This window comes from Salvelinus alpinus, chromosome 1 (genome assembly GCF_045679555.1).
Source record: "Salvelinus alpinus chromosome 1, SLU_Salpinus.1, whole genome shotgun sequence".
In the NCBI taxonomy this organism is placed as follows: Eukaryota; Metazoa; Chordata; class Actinopteri; order Salmoniformes; family Salmonidae; genus Salvelinus; species Salvelinus alpinus.
This window is the reverse complement of record NC_092086.1, coordinates 2,914,254-2,924,253: the sequence shown is the minus strand read 5'-3', so window position 1 is coordinate 2,924,253 and position 10,000 is coordinate 2,914,254. Positions and strand designations below refer to the sequence as shown.

General features: G+C 47.5%; 1 protein-coding gene across 1 annotated transcript in view; it reads left to right on the top strand.

Moving 5' to 3' along the window:
* The window catches only part of rnf216 (ring finger protein 216), a 95,034-nt gene that overhangs the window by 37,963 nt on the left and 47,071 nt on the right, over positions 1–10,000 (top strand). The gene's annotated exons all lie outside the window — the stretch shown is intronic.

Genomic DNA, 10,000 nt, shown 5'->3' with positions numbered 1-10,000 from the left:
GGGGTCTGGGGTCTGTTATATAACTGATGGGGGGTCAGGGTCTGTTATAGAACTGATGAGGGGTCAGGGTCTGTTATAGAACTGATGAGGGGTCAGGGTCTGTTATATAACTGATGAGGGGTCAGGGGTCTGTTATATAACTGATGAGGGGTCAGGGTCTGTTATATAACTGATGAGGGGTCAGGGTCTGTTATATAACTGATGAGGGGTCAGGGGTCTGTTATATAACTGATGAGGGGTCAGGGGTCTGTTATATAACTGATGAGGGGTCAGGGGTCTGTTATATAACTGATGAGGGGTCAGGGGTCTGTTATAGAACTGATGAGGGGTCAGGGTCTGTTATATAACTGATGAGGGGTCAGGGTCTGTTATATAACTGATGAGGGGTCAGGGTCTGTTATATAACTGATGAGGGGTCAGGGGTCAGGGTCTGTTATATAACTGATGAGGGGTCAGGGTCTGTTATATAACTGATGAGGGGTCAGGGTCTGTTATATAACTGATGAGGGGTCAGGGGTCTGTTATATAACTGATGAGGGGTCAGGGGTCTGTTATATAACTGATGAGGGGTCAGGGGTCTGTTATATAACTGATGAGGGGTCAGGGGTCTGTTATATAACTGATGAGGGGTCAGGGGTCTGTTATATAACTGATGAGGGGTCAGGGGTCTGTTATATAACTGATGAGGGGTCAGGGTCTGTTATATAACTGATGAGGGGTCAGGGTCTGTTATATAACTGATGAGGGGTCAGGGGTCTGTTATATAACTGATGAGGGGTCAGGGTCTGTTATATAACTGATGAGGGGTCAGGGTCTGTTATATAACTGATGAGGGGTCAGGGTCTGTTATATAACTGATGAGGGGTCAGGGTCTGTTATATAACTGATGAGGGGTCAGGGGTCTGTTATATAACTGATGAGGGGTCAGGGTCTATAACTGATGAGGGGTCAGGGTCTGTTATAGAACTGATGAGGGGTCAGGGTCTGTTATATAACTGATGAGGGGTCAGGGTCTGTTATATAACTGATGAGGGGTCAGGGTCTGTTATATAACTGATGAGGGGTCAGGGTCTGTTATATAACTGATGAGGGGTCAGGGTCTGTTATATAACTGATGAGGGGTCAGGGTCTGTTATATAACTGATGAGGGGTCAGGGTCTGTTATATAACTGATGAGGGGTCAGGGGTCTGTTATAGAACTGATGAGGGGTCAGGGGTCTGTTATATAACTGATGAGGGGTCAGGGGTCTGTTATATAACTGATGAGGGGTCAGGGTCTGTTATATAACTGATGAGGTGTCAGGTTCTGTTATATAACTGATGAGGGGTCAGGGTCTGTTATATAACTGATGAGGGGTCAGGGTCTGTTATAGAACTGATGAGGGGTCAGGGTCTGTTATATAACTGATGAGGGGTCAGGGTCTGTTATATAACTGATGAGGGGTCAGGGTCTGTTATATAACTGATGAGGGGTCAGGGGTCTGTTATATAACTGATGAGGGGTCAGGGGTCTGTTATATAACTGATGAGGGGTCAGGGGTCTGTTATATAACTGATGAGGGGTCAGGGGTCTGTTATATAACTGATGAGGGGTCAGGGTCTGTTATAGAACTGATGAGGGGTCAGGGTCTGTTATAGAACTGATGAGGGGTCAGGGTCTGTTATATAACTGATGAGGGGTCAGGGGTCTGTTATATAACTGATGAGGGGTCAGGGGTCTGTTATATAACTGATGAGGGGTCAGGGGTCTGTTATATAACTGATGAGGGGTCAGGGTCTGTTATAGAACTGATGAGGGGTCAGGGTCTGTTATAGAACTGATGAGGGGTCAGGGTCTGTTATAGAACTGATGAGGGGTCAGGGTCTGTTATATAACTGATGAGGGTTCAGGGTCTGTTATAGAACTGATGAGGGGTCAGGGTCTGTTATAGAACTGATGAGGGGTCAGGGTCTGTTATAGAACTGATGAGGGGTCAGGGTCTGTTATAGAACTGATGAGGGGTCAGGGGTCTGTTATATAACAATGGGGGGTCAGGGGTCTGTTATATAACTGATGAGGGGTCAGGGGTCTGTTATAGAACTGATGAGGGGTCAGGGTCTGTTATAGAACTGATGAGGGGTCAGGGTCTGTTATAGAACTGATGAGGGGTCAGGGGTCTGTTATATAACAATGGGGGGTCAGGGGTCTGTTATATAACTGATGAGGGGTCAGGGGTCTGTTATATAACTGATGAGGGGTCAGGGGTCTGTTATATAACTGACGAGGGGTCAGGGGTCTGTTATATAACTGACGAGGGGTCAGGGGTCTGTTATATAACTGATGAGGGGTCAGGGTCTGTTATATAACTGATGAGGGGTCAGGGTCTGTTATATAACTGATGGGGGGTCAGGGGTCTGTTATATAACTGATGAGGGGTCAGGGGTCTGTTATATAACTGATGAGGGGTCAGGGGTCTGTTATATAACTGATGAGGGGTCAGGGTCTGTTATATAACTGATGAGGGGTCAGGGGTCTGTTATATAACTGATGAGGGGTCAGGGTCTGTTATATAACTGATGAGGGGTCAGGGGTCTGTTATATAACTGATGAGGGGTCAGGGGTCTGTTATATAACTGATGAGGGGTCAGGGTCTGTTATATAACTGATGAGGGGTCAGGGGTCTGTTATATAACTGATGAGGGGTCAGGGGTCTGTTATAGAACTGATGAGGGGTCAGGGGTCTGTTATATAACTGATGAGGGGTCAGGGTCTGTTATATAACTGATGAGGGGTCAGGGGTCTGTTATAGAACTGATGAGGGGTCAGGGTCTGTTATATAACTGATGAGGGGTCAGGGTCTGTTATATAACTGATGAGGGGTCAGGGGTCTGTTATATAACTGATGAGGGGTCAGGGGTCAGGGTCTGTTATATAACTGGTCAGGGGTCAGGGTCTGTTATATAACTGATGAGGGGTCAGGGTCTGTTATATAACTGATGAGGGGTCAGGGGTCTGTTATATAACTGGTCAGGGGTCAGGGTCTATAACTGATGAGGGGTCAGGGTCTGTTATATAACTGATGAGGGGTCAGGGTCTGTTATATAACTGATGAGGGGTCAGGGGTCTGTTATATAACTGATGAGGGGTCAGGGGTCTGTTATAGAACTGATGAGGGGTCAGGGGTCTGTTATATAACTGATGAGGGGTCAGGGTCTGTTATATAACTGATGAGGGGTCAGGGGTCTGTTATATAACTGATGAGGGGTCAGGGTCTGTTATATAACTGATGAGGGGTCAGGGGTCTGTTATATAACTGATGAGGGGTCAGGGTCTGTTATAACTGATGAGGGGTCAGGGTCTGTTATATAACTGATGAGGGGTCAGGGGTCTGTTATATAACTGATGAGGGGTCAGGGTCTGTTATATAACTGATGAGGGGTCAGGGGTCTGTTATAGAACTGACGAGGGGTCAGGGCTCTGTTATAGAACTGACGAGGGGTCAGGGGTCTGTTATAGAACTGACGAGGGGTCAGGGTCTGTTATAGAACTGACGAGGGGTCAGGGTCTGTTATGTAACTGACGAGGGATCAGGGGTCTGTTATGTAACTGACGAGGGGTCAGGGTCTGTTATGTAACTGACGAGGGGTCAGGGTCTGTTATAGAACTGATGAGGGGTCAGGGGTCTGTTATAGAACTGACGAGGGGTCAGGGTCTGTTATGTAACTGACGAGGGATCAGGGGTCTGTTATGTAACTGATGAGGGGTTAGGGGTCTGTTATATAACTGATGAGGGGTCAGGGTCTGTTATATAACTGATGAGGGGTCAGGGTCTGTTATTTACATTTACATTTAAGTCATTTAGCAGACGCTCTTATCCAGAGCGACTTACAAATTGGAAAGTTCATACATATTCATCCTGGTCCCCCCGTGGGGAATGAACCCACAACCCTGGCGTTGCAAGCGCCATGCTCTACCAACTGAGCCACACGTGACCCCTCATATAGAACTGATGAGGGGTCAGGGGTCTGTTATAGAACTGATGAGGGGTCAGGGTCTGTTATAGAACTGATGAGGGGTCAGGGGTCTGTTATAGAACTGATGAGTGGTCAGGGTCTGTTATAGAACTGATGAGGGGTCAGCGGTCTGTTATAGAACTGATGAGGGGTCAGCGGTCTGTTATAGAACTGATGAGGGGTCAGGGGTCTGTTATAGAACTGATGAGGGGTCAGGGGTCTGTTATATAACTGATGAGGGGTCAGGGGTCTGTTATATAACTGATGAGGGGTCAGGGTCTGTTATAGAACTGATGAGGGGTCAGGGGTCTGTTATAGAACTGATGAGGGGTCAGGGGTCTGTTATAGAACTGATGAGGGGTCAGGGTCTGTTATAGAACTGATGAGGGGTCAGGGGTCTGTTATATAACTGATGAGGGGTCAGGGGTCTGTTATATAACTGATGAGGGGTCAGGGTCTGTTATATAACTGATGAGGGGTCAGGGTCTGTTATATAACTGATGAGGGGTCAGGGTCTGTTATAGAACTGATGAGGGGTCAGGGGTCTGTTATATAACTGATGAGGGGTCAGGGTCTGTTATATAACTGATGAGGGGTCAGGGGTCTGTTATATAACTGATGAGGGGTCAGGGGTCTGTTATATAACTGATGAGGGGTCAGGGTCTGTTATATAACTGATGAGGGGTCAGGGGTCTGTTATATAACTGATGAGGGGTCAGGGGTCTGTTATAGAACTGATGAGGGGTCAGGGGTCTGTTATATAACTGATGAGGGGTCAGGGTCTGTTATATAACTGATGAGGGGTCAGGGGTCTGTTATAGAACTGATGAGGGGTCAGGGTCTGTTATATAACTGACGAGGGGTCAGGGGTCTGTTATAGAACTGACGAGGGGTCAGGGGTCTGTTATAGAACTGACGAGGGGTCAGGGGTCGGTTATAGAACTGACGAGGGGTCAGGGGTCTGTTATAGAACTGACGAGGGGTCAGGGTCTGTTATTTAACTGATGAGGGGTCAGGGTCTGTTATATAACTGATGAGGGGTCAGGGTCTGTTATATAACTGATGAGGGGTCAGGGTCTTTTATATAACTGATGAGGGGTCAGGGGTCTGTTATATAACTGATGAGGGGTCAGGGTCTATAACTGATGAGGGGTCAGGGTCTGTTATAGAACTGATGAGGGGTCAGGGTCTGTTATAGAACTGATGAGGGGTCAGGGTCTGTTATAGAACTGATGAGGGGTCAGGGTCTGTTATATAACTGATGAGGGGTCAGGGTCTGTTATATAACTGATGAGGGGTCAGGGGTCTGTTATATAACTGATGGGGGGTCAGGGGTCTGTTATATAACTGATGAGGGGTCAGGGGTCTGTTATATAACTGATGAGGGGTCAGGGGCCTGTTATATAACTGATGAGGGGTCAGGGGTCTGTTATATAACTGATGAGGGGTCAGGGGTCTGTTATATAACTGACGAGGGGTCAGGGTCTGTTATATAACTGACGAGGGGTCAGGGTCTGTTATATAACTGACGAGGGGTCAGGGTCTGTTATATAACTGACGAGGGGTCAGGGTCTGTTATATAACTGATGAGGGGTCAGGGGTCTGTTATATAACTGATGAGGGGTCAGGGGTCTGTTATATAACTGATGAGGGGTCAGGGTCTGTTATATAACTGATGAGGGGTCAGGGTCTGTTATATAACTGATGAGGGGTCAGGGTCTGTTATATAACTGATGAGGGGTCAGGGTCTGTTATATAACTGATGAGGGGTCAGGGGTCTGTTATATAACTGATGAGGGATCAGGGGTCTGTTATATAACTGATGAGGGGTCAGGGGTCTGTTATATAACTGATGAGGGGTCAGGGGTCTGTTATATAACTGATGAGGGGTCAGGGGTCTGTTATATAACTGATGAGGGATCAGGGGTCTGTTATATAACTGATGAGGGGTCAGGGTCTGTTATATAACTGATGAGGGGTCAGGGGTCTGTTATATAACTGATGAGGGGTCAGGGGTCTGTTATATAACTGATGAGGGGTTAGGGTCTGTTATATAACTGATGAGGGGTCAGGGTCTGTTATATAACTGGTCAGGGGTCAGGGTCTGTTATATAACTGATGAGGGGTCAGGGTCTGTTATATAACTGATGAGGGGTCAGGGGTCTGTTATATAACTGGTCAGGGGTCAGGGTCTATAACTGATGAGGGGTCAGGGGTCTGTTATATAACTGATGAGGGGTCAGGGGTCTGTTATATAACTGATGAGGGGTCAGGGGTCTGTTATATAACTGATGAGGGGTTAGGGTCTGTTATATAACTGATGAGGGGTCAGGGTCTGTTATATAACTGGTCAGGGGTCAGGGTCTGTTATATAACTGATGAGGGGTCAGGGTCTGTTATATAACTGATGAGGGGTCAGGGGTCTGTTATATAACTGGTCAGGGGTCAGGGTCTATAACTGATGAGGGGTCAGGGTCTGTTATATAACTGATGAGGGGTCAGGGTCTGTTATATAACTGATGAGGGGTCAGGGGTCTGTTATATAACTGATGAGGGGTCAGGGGTCTGTTATATAACTGATGAGGGGTCAGGGGTCTGTTATAGAACTGATGAGGGGTCAGGGGTCTGTTATATAACTGATGAGGGGTCAGGGTCTGTTATATAACTGATGAGGGGTCAGGGGTCTGTTATATAACTGATGAGGGGTCAGGGTCTGTTATAACTGATGAGGGGTCAGGGTCTGTTATATAACTGATGAGGGGTCAGGGGTCTGTTATATAACTGATGGGGGGTCAGGGGTCTGTTATATAACTGATGAGGGGTCAGGGGTCTGTTATATAACTGATGAGGGGTCAGGGGCCTGTTATATAACTGATGAGGGGTCAGGGGTCTGTTATATAACTGATGAGGGGTCAGGGGTCTGTTATATAACTGACGAGGGGTCAGGGTCTGTTATATAACTGACGAGGGGTCAGGGTCTGTTATATAACTGACGAGGGGTCAGGGTCTGTTATATAACTGACGAGGGGTCAGGGTCTGTTATATAACTGATGAGGGGTCAGGGGTCTGTTATATAACTGATGAGGGGTCAGGGGTCTGTTATATAACTGATGAGGGGTCAGGGTCTGTTATATAACTGATGAGGGGTCAGGGTCTGTTATATAACTGATGAGGGGTCAGGGTCTGTTATATAACTGATGAGGGGTCAGGGTCTGTTATATAACTGATGAGGGGTCAGGGGTCTGTTATATAACTGATGAGGGATCAGGGGTCTGTTATATAACTGATGAGGGGTCAGGGGTCTGTTATATAACTGATGAGGGGTCAGGGGTCTGTTATATAACTGATGAGGGGTCAGGGGTCTGTTATATAACTGATGAGGGATCAGGGGTCTGTTATATAACTGATGAGGGGTCAGGGTCTGTTATATAACTGATGAGGGGTCAGGGGTCTGTTATATAACTGATGAGGGGTCAGGGGTCTGTTATATAACTGATGAGGGGTTAGGGTCTGTTATATAACTGATGAGGGGTCAGGGTCTGTTATATAACTGGTCAGGGGTCAGGGTCTGTTATATAACTGATGAGGGGTCAGGGTCTGTTATATAACTGATGAGGGGTCAGGGGTCTGTTATATAACTGGTCAGGGGTCAGGGTCTATAACTGATGAGGGGTCAGGGGTCTGTTATATAACTGATGAGGGGTCAGGGGTCTGTTATATAACTGATGAGGGGTCAGGGGTCTGTTATATAACTGATGAGGGGTTAGGGTCTGTTATATAACTGATGAGGGGTCAGGGTCTGTTATATAACTGGTCAGGGGTCAGGGTCTGTTATATAACTGATGAGGGGTCAGGGTCTGTTATATAACTGATGAGGGGTCAGGGGTCTGTTATATAACTGGTCAGGGGTCAGGGTCTATAACTGATGAGGGGTCAGGGTCTGTTATATAACTGATGAGGGGTCAGGGTCTGTTATATAACTGATGAGGGGTCAGGGGTCTGTTATATAACTGATGAGGGGTCAGGGGTCTGTTATATAACTGATGAGGGGTCAGGGGTCTGTTATAGAACTGATGAGGGGTCAGGGGTCTGTTATATAACTGATGAGGGGTCAGGGTCTGTTATATAACTGATGAGGGGTCAGGGGTCTGTTATATAACTGATGAGGGGTCAGGGTCTGTTATAACTGATGAGGGGTCAGGGTCTGTTATATAACTGATGAGGGGTCAGGGGTCTGTTATATAACTGATGAGGGGTCAGGGTCTGTTATATAACTGACGAGGGGTCAGGGGTCTGTTATAGAACTGACGAGGGGTCAGGGGTCTGTTATAGAACTGACGAGGGGTCAGGGGTCTGTTATAGAACTGACGAGGGGTCAGGGGTCTGTTATAGAACTGACGAGGGGTCAGGGTCTGTTATAGAACTGACGAGGGGTCAGGGGTCTGTTATAGAACTGACGAGGGGTCAGGGTCTGTTATGTAACTGACGAGGGATCAGGGGTCTGTTATGTAACTGACGAGGGGTCAGGGTCTGTTATGTAACTGACGAGGGGTCAGGGTCTGTTATAGAACTGACGAGGGGTCAGGGTCTGTTATGTAACTGACGAGGGATCAGGGGTCTGTTATGTAACTGATGAGGGGTTAGGGGTCTGTTATATAACTGATGAGGGGTCAGGGTCTGTTATATAACTGATGAGGGGTCAGGGTCTGTTATTTACATTTACATTTAAGTCATTTAGCAGACGCTCTTATCCAGAGCGACTTACAAATTGGAAAGTTCATACATATTCATCCTGGTCCCCCCGTGGGAAATGAACCCACAACCCTGGCGTTGCAAGCGCCATGCTCTACCAACTGAGCCACACGTGACCCCTCATATAGAACTGATGAGGGGTCAGGGGTCTGTTATAGAACTGATGAGGGGTCAGGGTCTGTTATAGAACTGATGAGGGGTCAGGGGTCTGTTATAGAACTGATGAGTGGTCAGGGGTCTGTTATAGAACTGACGAGGGGTCAGGGGTCTGTTATAGAACTGATGAGGGGTCAGGGGTCTGTTATATAACTGATGAGGGGTCAGGGGTCTGTTATAGAACTGATGAGTGGTCAGGGGTCTGTTATAGAACTGATGAGTGGTCAGGGGTCTGTTATAGAACTGATGAGTGGTCAGGGGTCTGTTATAGAACTGATGGGGGGTCAGGGGTCTGTTATAGAACTGATGAGGGGTCAGCGGTCTGTTATAGAACTGATGAGGGGTCAGCGGTCTGTTATAGAACTGATGGGGGGTCAGGGGTCTGTTATAGAACTGATGAGGGGTCAGCGGTCTGTTATAGAACTGATGAGTGGTCAGGGGTCTGTTATAGAACTGATGAGTGGTCAGGGGTCTGTTATAGAACTGATGAGTGGTCAGGGGTCTGTTATAGAACTGATGAGTGGTCAGGGGTCTGTTATATAACTGATGGGGGGTCAGGGGTCTGTTATAGAACTGATGAGGGGTCAGCGGTCTGTTATAGAACTGATGAGGGGTCAGCGGTCTGTTATAGAACTGATGAGGGGTCAGGGGTCTGTTATAGAACTGATGAGGGGTCAGGGGTCTGTTATATAACTGATGAGGGGTCAGGGGTCTGTTATATAACTGATGAGGGGTCAGGGTCTGTTATAGAACTGACGAGGGGTCAGGGGTCTGTTATAGAACTGACGAGGGGTCAGGGGTCTGTTATAGAACTGACGAGGGGTCAGGGGTCTGTTATAGAACTGACGAGGGGTCAGGGGTCTGTTATAGAACTGACGAGGGGTCAGGGGTCTGTTATAGAACTGACGAGGGGTCAGGGGTCTGTTATAGAACTGACGAGGGGTCAGGGGTCTGTTATAGAACTGACGAGGGGTCAGGGGTCTGTTATAGAACTGACGAGGGGTCAGGGGTCTGTTATAGAACTGACGAGGGGTCAGGGGTCTGTTATAGAACTGACGAGGGGTCAGGGGTCGGTTATAGAACTGACGAGGGGTCAGGG